This window comes from Bos indicus, chromosome 26 (genome assembly GCF_029378745.1).
Source record: "Bos indicus isolate NIAB-ARS_2022 breed Sahiwal x Tharparkar chromosome 26, NIAB-ARS_B.indTharparkar_mat_pri_1.0, whole genome shotgun sequence".
NCBI classification, from domain to species: domain Eukaryota; kingdom Metazoa; phylum Chordata; class Mammalia; order Artiodactyla; family Bovidae; genus Bos; species Bos indicus.
Genome location: NC_091785.1, coordinates 1171506 through 1182565, shown reverse-complemented (window position 1 = coordinate 1182565; position 11060 = coordinate 1171506). Strand labels below are relative to the sequence as shown.

The 11060-nt window shown below is 41.9% G+C and overlaps 1 pseudogene; it reads left to right on the top strand.

Annotated features, from left to right (window-relative positions):
* The first annotated feature begins 5212 nt into the window (after positions 1–5212).
* Positions 5213–8536, top strand: LOC109579099 (nuclear receptor coactivator 4-like; annotated as a pseudogene).
* The last annotated feature ends 2524 nt before the right edge of the window (positions 8537–11060 follow it).

Below are 11060 nucleotides of genomic sequence, written 5' to 3'. Positions count from 1 at the left end.
CCATTTCAACAAATTGAAAACCACTAGTTTTTAAAAAATGATAAAAACCATATGATTATTTCAATAGTTGCAGAAAAAGCCTTTAACAAAATTCAACATCTATTTATGGTAAAAACACTCCAGAAAGTAGGCATAGAGGGAATATACCTCAGCATATTAAAAGCCATAAATGACAATAAACCCCCCCATAGAGCTTCCAGAACATACACAGGATTGGGAAATAGGCTCTTGGAGGGCACAAACAGAACCTTGTGCACAAGGACCCAGGAGAAAGGAGCAGTGATCCCACAAGAGACTGATCTGGACTTGCCTGTGAGTGTCCAGGAGTCTCCAGCAGAGGTGTGGGTTGGTGGTGGCCTGCTGCAGGGATCGAGGCACTGAGTGTAGCAATATATGCATGGGATTTTTTGAAAGAGGTCACCATTATCTACATTACCTCCACCATAGTTTGGCCCCAGGTAAATAGCAGGGAGGGAACACAGTCCCACCCATCAACAGAAAACTGGACTAAAGATTTACTGAGCATGGCCCTGTCCATCAGAAAAAGACCCAGTTTCCTCCTCTCAGTCTCTCCCATCAGGAAGCTTCCAAAAGCCCCTTATCCTTCTCCATCAGAGGGCAGACAGACTGAAAAGCACAGTTACAGAAAACTAACCAATCTAATCACATGGGCCACTGCCTTGTCTAACTCAATGAAACTATGAGCCACGCCATGTAGGGCCACCCAAGAGAGACAGGTCAAGATGGGGAGTTCTGACAAAATGTGGTCCACTGGAGAAGGGAATGACAAACCATTTTAGAATTCTTGCCTTGAGATCCCCATGAACAGTATGAAAAGGCAAAAAGACAGTACACTGAAAGATGAACTCCCCAGGTCAGTAGGTGCCCAATATGCTACTGGAGATCAGTGGAGAAATAACTCCAGAAAGAATGAAAAGACAGAGCCAAAGCAAAAAAAAAAAAAACAAAAAAACCACGAAGCTGTGGATGTGACTGGTAAGGGAAGAAAGGTCCAATGCTTTAAAGAGCAATATTACATAGGAACCTGGAATATTAGGTCCAAGAATAAAGGCAAATTGGAAGTGGTCAAACAGGAGATGGCAAGAGTGAACATCAACATTCTAGGAATCAGTGAACTAAAATAGACTGGAATGGATGAATTTAACTCAGATGACCATTATATCTACTACTTTGGGCAAGAATCACTTAGAAGAAATGGAGTAGCCATCATAGTCAACAAGAGAGTTCAAAGTGCAGTACTTGGATGCAATCTCAAAAACAACAGAATGATCTCTGTTCATTTCCAAGGCAAACCATTCAATATTACAGTAATCCAAGTCTATACCCTGACCAGCAATGCTGAAGAAGCTGAAGTTGAACAGTTCTATGAAGACCTCCAAGACCTTTAAGAACTAACACCCAAAAAAGATGTCCTTTTCATTATAAGGGACTGGAATTCAAAAGTAGGAAGTCAAGAAACACCTGGAGTAACAGGCAAATTTGACCTTGGAGTAAAGAATTAACCAGGACAAAGGCATATAGAGTTGTGCCAAGGGAACGCACTGGTCATGGCAAACACCCTCTTCCAACAACACAAGAGAATACTCTACACATGGACATCACCAAACGGTCAACACCAAAATCAGATTGATTATATTCTTTGCAGCCAGAGATGGAGATGCTCTATACAGTCAGCAAAAACAAGACCAGGAGCTGAATGTGACTCAGATCATGAATTCCTTATTGTCAAATTCAGACTTGAAGAAAGTAGGGAAAACCACTAGACCATTCAGGTATGACCAAAATCAAGTCCCTTATGATTATACAGTGGAAGTGAGAAACAGATTTAAGGGACTAGATCTGATAGACAGAGTGCCTGATGAAATATGGAGATGGAGGTTCATAACATTGTACAGGAGACAGGGATCAAAACCATCCCCAAGAAAAAGAAATGCAAAAAAAGTAAAATGACTGTCTGATGAGTCTTTACAAATAGCTGTGAAAAGAAGAGAAGTGAAAAGCAAAGGAGAAAAGGAAAGATATACCCATTTGAATGCAGAGTTCCAAAGAATAGCAAGGAGAGATAAGAAAGCCTTCCTGGGGAATCAGTGCAAAGAAATAGAGGAAAACAATAGAATGGGAAAGACTAGAGATCTCTTCAAGAAAATTAAAGACACCAGGGGAACATTTCATGCAAAGATGGGCTCAATAAAGGACAGAAATGGTATGGACCTAACAGAAGCAGAAGATATTAAGAAGAGGTGACAAGAATACACAGAAGAACTGTACAAAGAAATCTTCACAACCCAGATAATCACTACGGCGCAATCACTCACACTAAACTAGAACCAGACATGCTGGAATGTGAAGTCAAGTGGGCCTTAGGGAACATTACTATGAACAAAGCTAGTGGTGGAGGTGATGGAATTCCAGTTCAGCTATTTCAAATCCTAAAAAATGATGCTGTAACAGTGATGCATTCAATATGTCAGCAAATTTGGAAAACTCAGCAGTGGCCACAGGACTAGAAAAGGTCAGTTTTCATTCCAATCCCAAAGAAAAGCAATGCCAGAGAATGCTCAAACTACTGCACAACTGCATTCAACTCACACATTAAAGTAATGCTCAAAATTCTCCAAGCCAGACTTCAATAATATGTGAACCGTGAACTTCCAGATGTTCAAGCTGCTTTTAGAAAAGACAGAGAAACCACAGATCAAATTGTTAACATCTGCTGGATCATTGAAAAAGCAAGAGAGTTCCAGAAAAACACCTATTTCTGCTTTATTGACTATGAGAAAGGCTTTGACAGTGTGGATCACAAAAAACTGTGGAAAATTCTGAAAGAGATGGGAGTACCAGACCACCTGACCTGCCTCCTGAGAAATCTGTATGCAGGTCAGGAAACAACAGTTAGAACTGGACATAGAACAACAGACTGGTTCCAAATAGGGAAAGGAGTACATCAAGGCTGTATATTGTCACCTTGCTTATTTAACCTATATGCAGAGTACATCATGCAAAACCTGGGCTGGATGAAGCACAAGCTGGAATCAAGACTGCCAGGAGGAATATCAATAAGCTCAGATAAGCAGATGACACCACCCTTATGGCAGAAACAAAGAACTAAAGAGCCTTTCACTTGATGAAGTGAAAGAGGAGAGTGAAAAAGTTGACTTAAAGCTCAACATTCAGAAAACTAAGATCATGGCATCTGGTCCCATCACTTCATGGGAAAAAGATGGCGAAACAGTGGAAATAGTGACAGACTTTATTTTTGGGGGCTCCAAAATCACTGCAGATGGTGATTTGCAGCCATGAAATTAAAAGACGCTTACTCCTTGGAAGGAAAGTTATGACCAACCTAGACATCATATTAAAAAGCAGAGACATTACTTTGCCAACAAAGGTCCATGTAGTCAAGGCTATGGTTTTTCCAGTAGTCATAGATGTGAGAGTTGGACTATAAAGAAAGCTGAGCACCAAAGAATTGATGCTTTTGAACTGTGGTGTTTGAGAAGACTCTTGAGAGTCCCTTGGACTGCAAGCAGATCCAACCATTCCATCCTAAAGGAAATCAGCCCTCAATATCACTTCAAGGACTGATGTTGAAGCTGAAACTCTAATACTTTGGCCACCTGATGTGAAGAAATGACTCATTGGAAAAGACCCTGATGCTAGGAAAGATTGAAGGTGGAGGAGAAAGGAATGACAGAGGATGGCATCACCGACTCAATGGACATGAGTTTGGCAAACTCCGGGAGATGGTGATGGACAAGGAGGCCTGGCATGCTGCAGTCTATGGGGTCGCAAAGAATCAGACATGACTGAGAGATTGAGCTGAACTGATATATTACAAATCCACAGCAAACATTATCCTCAATGGCAAAATATTGAAAGTATTTCCTCCAAAACCAGGGACAAGACAAGGGTGCCCACTCTCACCACTACTATTCAACATAGTTTGGAAGTGCTAGCCATAGCAATAAGAGAAGAATTAAAAGGAATTCAGATTGGAGAAGAAAAATACAAAACTCTCACTGTGTGCAGATTATATCAGATCAGATCAGTCGCTCAGTCGTGTCCGACTCTTTGCGACCCCATGAGTCACAGCACGTCAGGCCTCCCTGTCCAACACCAACTCCCGGAGTTCACTGAGACTCACATCCATCGAGTCAGTGATGCCATCCAGCCATCTCATCCTCTGTCGTCCCCTTCTCCTCCTGCCCCCAATCCCTCCCAGCATCAGAGTCTTTTCCAATGAATCAACTCTTCGCATGAGCTGGCCAAAGTATTGGAGTTTCAGCTTTAGTATCATTCCTTGCAAAGAAATACCAGGGCTGATCTCCTTCAGAATGGACTGGCTGGATCTCCTTGCAGTCCAAGGGACTCTCAAGAGTCTTCTCCAACATCACAGTTCAAAGGCATCAATTCTTCAGCGCTCAGCCTTCTTCACAGTCCAACTCTCACATCCATACATGACCACAGGAAAAACCATAGCCTTGACTAGACGAATCTTTGTTGGCAAAGTAATGTCTCTGCTTTTGAATATGCTATCTAGGTTGGTCATAACTTTCCTTCCAAGGAGTAAGCGTCTTTTAATTTCATGGCTTCAGTCACCATCTGCAGTGATTTTGGAGCCCAGAAAAATAAAGGCTGACAGTGTTCCCACTGTTTCCCCATCTATTTCCCATGAAGTGATGGGACCGGATGCCATGATCTTCGTTTTCTGAATGTTGAGCTTTAAGCCAACTTTTTCACTCTCCACTTTCACTTTCATCAAAAGGCTTTTTAGTTCCTCTTCACTTTCTGCCGTAAGGGTGGTGTCATCTGCATATCTGAGGTTATTGATATTTCTCCCAGCAATCTTGATTCCAGCTTGTGCTTCTTCCAGCCCAGCATTTCTTATGATGTACTCTGCATATAAGTTAAATAAGCAGGGTGACAATATACAGCCTTGACGTACTCCTTTTCCTATATGGAACCAGTCTGTTGTTCCATGTCCACTTCTAACTGCTGCTTCCTGATCTGCATAGAAATTTCTCAAGAGGCAGCATAGAAAACCCTAGGGCACTGCCAGACACACTCGTGGGGTGGGGTGCTTTCTGCAAGCCCAGGGACTTTTCTCACCCGAGCATTGATAAAGCAGCACCCTGCTTGCTGGGCAGCTCACGCACAGGGGCCTAGCTTGAAAGGAGGAACAAGGTGCAGAATGAGTACCTCACAGGACCAGAATGGCTGTTCCACTAATAGAGATTCCCTTTCGAGGTCTTGTGATGCACAGAGGGACTTGGAGCTTGCAATTGGTGGAGTTCTCCCAGCTGAGAAACAAATTAAAGATAATTTGTGAGAGGTCAAAGCCCAGATTCACTGCTGCATAAGTCACCACCTGGAATGCCTTTGAAGCTGTGAGGTGTGGTAGTATGAGCAAGTAAATCTTATCTATCAGCTTAAAGAGAAAACACTCCAGCAGCAGGCCCAACAGCTCTACTGGTTACTGGGCCAGTTCAGTTGTCTTATTCATCAACTGGAGTGTAGCCAATCAAGTCTCAATGTGCCTGGACAGACTGGGCAGTCTGACCCTCAAACCTGAAGATGCAACTGCCCGACTCTGAAGCTGACATATCTGCCCTGCACCAGGCAATCGCCACATTTGGGTCTCTTAAGACCATTCAATAAAGTTTTCTGTGAGTATGGTTTCAGTGTGTCTGCCCTCTAATGCCCTCTTGCAACACCTACCCTCTTACTTGGGTTTCTCTTACCTTGGGTGTGGGGTATCTCTTCACGGCTGCTCCAGCAAAGCACAGCCTCTGCTCCTTACCTTGGATGAGGGGTATCTCCTCACTGCCGCGCTTCCTAACCTTCAACGTGGGATAGCTCCTCTAGGCCCTCCTGTGCCCGTGCAGCCATGGCTCCTTGGATGTGGGGTTGGTCCTCCCGGCCACCACCCCTGGCCTCGGGCATAGGGTTGCTCCATTCTGAAAGAGATGGGAATACCAGACCACCTGACCTGTCTCTTTAGAAATTTGTATGCAGGTCAGGAAGCAACAGTTAGAACTGGACATAGAACAACAGACTGGTTCCAAATAGGAAAAGGAGTACATCAAGGCTGTATATTGTCACCCTGCTTATTTAACTTATATGCAGAGTACATCATGAGAAACGTTGGACTGGAAGAAGCACAAGCTGGAATCAAGATTGCTGGGAGAAATATCAATAACCTCAGATACGCAGATGACACTACCCTTACGGCAGAAAGTGAAGAGGAACTAAAAAACCTCTTTATGAAAGTGAAAGTGGAGAGTGAAAAAGTTGGCTTAAAGCTCAACATTCAGAAAACGAAGATCATGGCATCTGGTCCCATCACTTCATGGGAAATAGATGGGGAAACAGTGGGAACAGTGTCAGCCTTTATTTTTCTGGGCTCCAAAATCACTGCAGATGGTGACTGAAGCCATGAAATTAAAAGACGCTTACTCCTTGGAAGGAAAGTTATGACCAACCTAGATAGCATATTCAAAAGCAGAGACATTACTTTGCCAACAAAGATTCGTCTAGTCAAGGCTATGGTTTTTCCTGTGGTCATGTATGGATGTGAGAGTTGGACTGTAAAGAAGGCTGAGCGCCGAAGAATTGATGATTTTGAACTGTGGTGTTGGAGAAGACTCTTGAGAGTCCCTTGGACTGCAAGGAGATCCAGCCAGTCCATTCTGAAGGAGATCAGCCCTGGTATTTCTTTGGAAGCAATGATGCTAAAGCTGAAACTCCAATACTTTGGCCACCTCATGCAAAGAGTTGATTCATTGGAAAAGACTCTGATGCTGGGAGGGATTGGGGGCAGGAGGAGAAGGGGACGACAGAGGATGAGATGGCTGGATGGCAACACTGACTTGATGGACGTGAGTCTGGGTGAACTCCTGGAGTTGGTGATGGACAGGGAGGCCTGGTGTGCTGCGATTCATGGGGTCGCAAAGAGTCGGACACGACTGAGTGACTGAACTGAACTGAACTGAAGACAATTCAAATTCCTGAGCACCTGATGGCTCATGCTAGTTCATCAAATATTGGGTCCTTCTTAGAGAAGAGAGGCTACATCCCATTGCCAGAGCAGAAGTCAGCATCCAGCACCACAGCTGTCCCTCTCAGTGAATGGCTCCTTGGAAGCAAACCTGCCTTGGTCACCAGGCTCCTTACCTACCCAGCATCAATCTCCAGGACTGGCTCAACCAAAAGCAGACCTTGGAGAACAGTCAGACATCTTCTAGAACCTGCAGTTTCTTGAATAATGTCTGGGGCAACCTTAAAAGGTTTGGAAAACTGGCTCCACAAGAGTCAGCAACAACTAGTTTCTAAAAATGCAAGTTATCAAAAAGTCTTAATAGCTATACCACTACCAGTTCTTACTCCATTGAAATTGAAAAAGTTAGCAATCTAGAGCCTCTTGATCAAGCTGAGATGGATCTTTCTGGTTGGCTGGTAACTCCCCAGGAATCCCATAAGCCTGAGAAGCCTGGCAATGGCAGCTGTGAAACCTCCAGTGAGAAGTTTAAGCTCTTGTTCCAGGTGTTCTGGGAGTCCTACAATGTGAATGACTGGCTTGTTAAGTCTGATTCCTGTACCAACTGTCAGGGTAACCAGCCCAGAAGTGTGGAGACTGAGAACCTGGGCAATCTGAAATGCATGAATGACCATTTGGAGGCCAAGAAACCCTTGTCTACTCCATGACTACTAAAGATTGGCTTGTCCAGAACCATCAAGACCCATATAAGTGGAGGAGGTCTGCAAAGCCAAAGACATTTGTATAAGTTTTGCAAAGTGCATGTGTGATGAAAATTGTGAGAAGGAAGCTCTGTGTAAATGGCTTCGGAAGAAAGAAGGAAAGGATAAAAATGGTATGCCTGTGGAACCAAAACCTGAACCTGAGAAACATAAAGATTCCCTGAACATGTAGCTCTCTCCATCCAGAAGAGAGGCAGCAGAACAAGCTAAGGCACCAAAGGCAATGCGTTCTTCTAGAATTGCTGATTTCTTCCAAGTTATAAGGAACAGTCCCTTGTCAAAGTGGCTCATGACCCCCTCACACAAGAAGGATGTTCCAAGGAAGTGCCTCTTACAGAGGATAGGGCTAACAAACAAAAGCTTACACCCCTTGGCCACCTCCTGGTGTCTCTTTAACACAGCTGAATGGGTCTTGCCAGGAAAGATGACAGGAAATTTTAGCCCATTATCCTCAGGAGAAGACAAGTGGCTACTTTGAAAGAAGGCCAAGGAAGTATTGCTTAATTTGCCCCTACAGGACGAACACAACTTTCCCCTAGACCATTATGGCCTCCCAGCAGTTTGTGATCTCTTTGCCTGTATGCAGCTTAAGGTTGATTTTTTAAAAGTAATTGTATCAAACCCCTCTACAGATGTGAAGGAATCAAGTACTAGCCAAGCAAATTTTCTGCAGATTATCACAAATCCATTAGCTGAGTGACTGTGGCTTGTGAAATCATTGTTTCTGGGTCTGATGTAGTTCCTTTCCTGCCCAATTTCAAACAGAAATTACTCATCAAATTATGAGTTACTGTGTAAAAGAAAATGGCTATTTGTTGATGCTGAGGTGATTCAGTTCCTTCTTACAGAAGTATTAATTCACCCCTACACTAGAAATGCATCTTAGTGGGTAGGTCTTTTTCATAAGCCTCCATGGCTCCTTAGATTGCATTGTTATTAGAAGTACATTAAAACGCTGCAGTTTTAAAAATGAAATAGTTTGATAATCAAAGTGTGTTGATGTATTCTAAAGCTAGTAAAATTACCCAGCCTTTTGGTTGCCAGTCTTTGGATGCTTCCCTTATCATGGGTTTTCTTCCATTAACGGTGAATTCTTCTGTTTAATTAAGATACTATTGTATTTTACACAATTAACCTTGGCAATATAGTAGTTTTTCCTTACCAAAACATGTTTTGAAAGTCTTGGTAATTTTTGACATTTATCACAAAACATTTTAGCTTAGGTTCCAGATTCTACATCATTTTTCTTCTTTTGAAAGAAACTCAGCTTTTGCAAGATCTGTCTTTACTCCTTTCTCTAAATGTTATTATGAAAGAATACAGCTCTTTCAGAAGGGCTCCATATTGCTTGAAGACTATATTCAGGGTAGTTCTATCCTCTTTCAAAATATTCTGAAGAACTACAGGCAGAAGAGCCCCAGTGCCTACTAATCAAAAAACAAACTATGTTGGAAATGTAGTACTTGAACTATTCACTATCCTAAATGTTACTGGTGCATCCTGTGTAAATGGAAGCTGAACTTGACACTTGGTGCTTTTAACTAGGCATAAATTAAATGTCCACTCATTGCAAGCATAGCATACCTATACCTCTAAAAGGATAATGCAGTGACATTTTAGTGAATAGGAAGTTTTGAACACTTGTGCCTTAGGGTGTTTATTGAAACTTTATGAAAACTATCAATGTTTCCTTAGTATCCAAAGTTATGTCCATGCTTGAAAAAGTTTCTCTGTAGGAGAGAGATGGTATTTATACCATGTTTTAAAATTCTCTGAGATGTCTTGGCTGCTTTCCACTTTTAAACTATTAAGCCACTCAACTTGCCTATGTTATTGGAAATATCTTTAAAGTTTGTGATGTGGTAATCTAGAAAGCCCTTTTGAGGAAACTTCACAGTCTCAGTGTCATTGACATACAGCTTCACTAGAGTTCTTAACCACAGCTGAAAGGAGCCTATTATTTTTTTAATTCTTCCAGACACCATTTAGAACTTTAAGGTGGTGGGTAAAAACTTAAGGAGCTCTCTCATTATCTTAGGTTGCAGGAAACTTTGTAATTGAGGTTTAACACATTGTGTATCCCTAAATTAACATTAATCACTATGCTAATGAGTATGTAAACCATTCTTTTGCATTGATGCATTTTGTACCTCTCCATTCATTAAAAGCATAAGAGCTCCCCCCCGCCCCAAAGAAAGAAAACCCTAAAGATGCCACCAGAAAATTACTGAATATAGTAAAGTTGCAGAATATAAAATTAATACACAGAAATCCCTTGCATTCCTATATGCTAACAATGAAAAATCAGAAAATTAAGGAAATAATCACAATCACCATTGCAACAAAAAGAATAAAATACTTAGGAATAAATTTACCTAAAGAAACAAAACACTTGTATACAGAAAACTATAAAACTCTGATGAAAGAAATCAAAGATGACACAGATAGATGGAGAAATATACCATGTTCTTTGATTGGTACAATCAATATAGTGAAAATGAGTTTACTACCAAAGCAACCTATAGATTCAATGCAATCTCTATTAAACTACCAACAGTATTTTTCAAAGAACTAGAGCAAATAATTTCACAATTTGTATGGAAACACAAAAGACCCTGAATAGCCAAAGCAATCTTAAGAAAGAAGAATGGAATTGGAGGAATCAATGTTCCTGACTTCAGACTATGCTACAAACTACAGTCATCAAGACAGTATAGTACTGGCACAAAGACAGAAATATAGATCAATGAAACAAAATAGAAAGCCCAGAGATAAATCCACATACCTCTGGACACCTTATCTTTGACAAAGGAGGCCAAAATATACAATGGAGAAAAGATAGTCTCTTCAATAAGTGGTGCTGGGAAAACTGGTCAACTACATGCAAAATAATGAACCTAGAACACTTTCTCAGAGAAGGCAATGGCACCCCACTCCAGTACTCTTGCCTGGAAAATCCCATGGATGGAGGAGCCTGGTAGGCTGCAGTTCATGGGGTGGCTAGGAGTCGGACACGACTGAGCGACTTCACTTTCACTTTTCACTTTCATGCATTGGAGAAGGAAATGGCAACCCACTCCAGTGTTCTTGCCTGGAGAATCTCAGTGACAGGGGAGCCTGGTGGGCTGCCATCCATTGGGTCGCACAGAGTCAGACACGACTGAAGAGACTTAGCAGCAGAAGCAGCAGCAGAACACTTTCTAACACCATACACAAAAATAAATTCAAAATGGATTAGAGACTTATTTTTTTTTAATTTTATTTTTAAACTTTACATAATT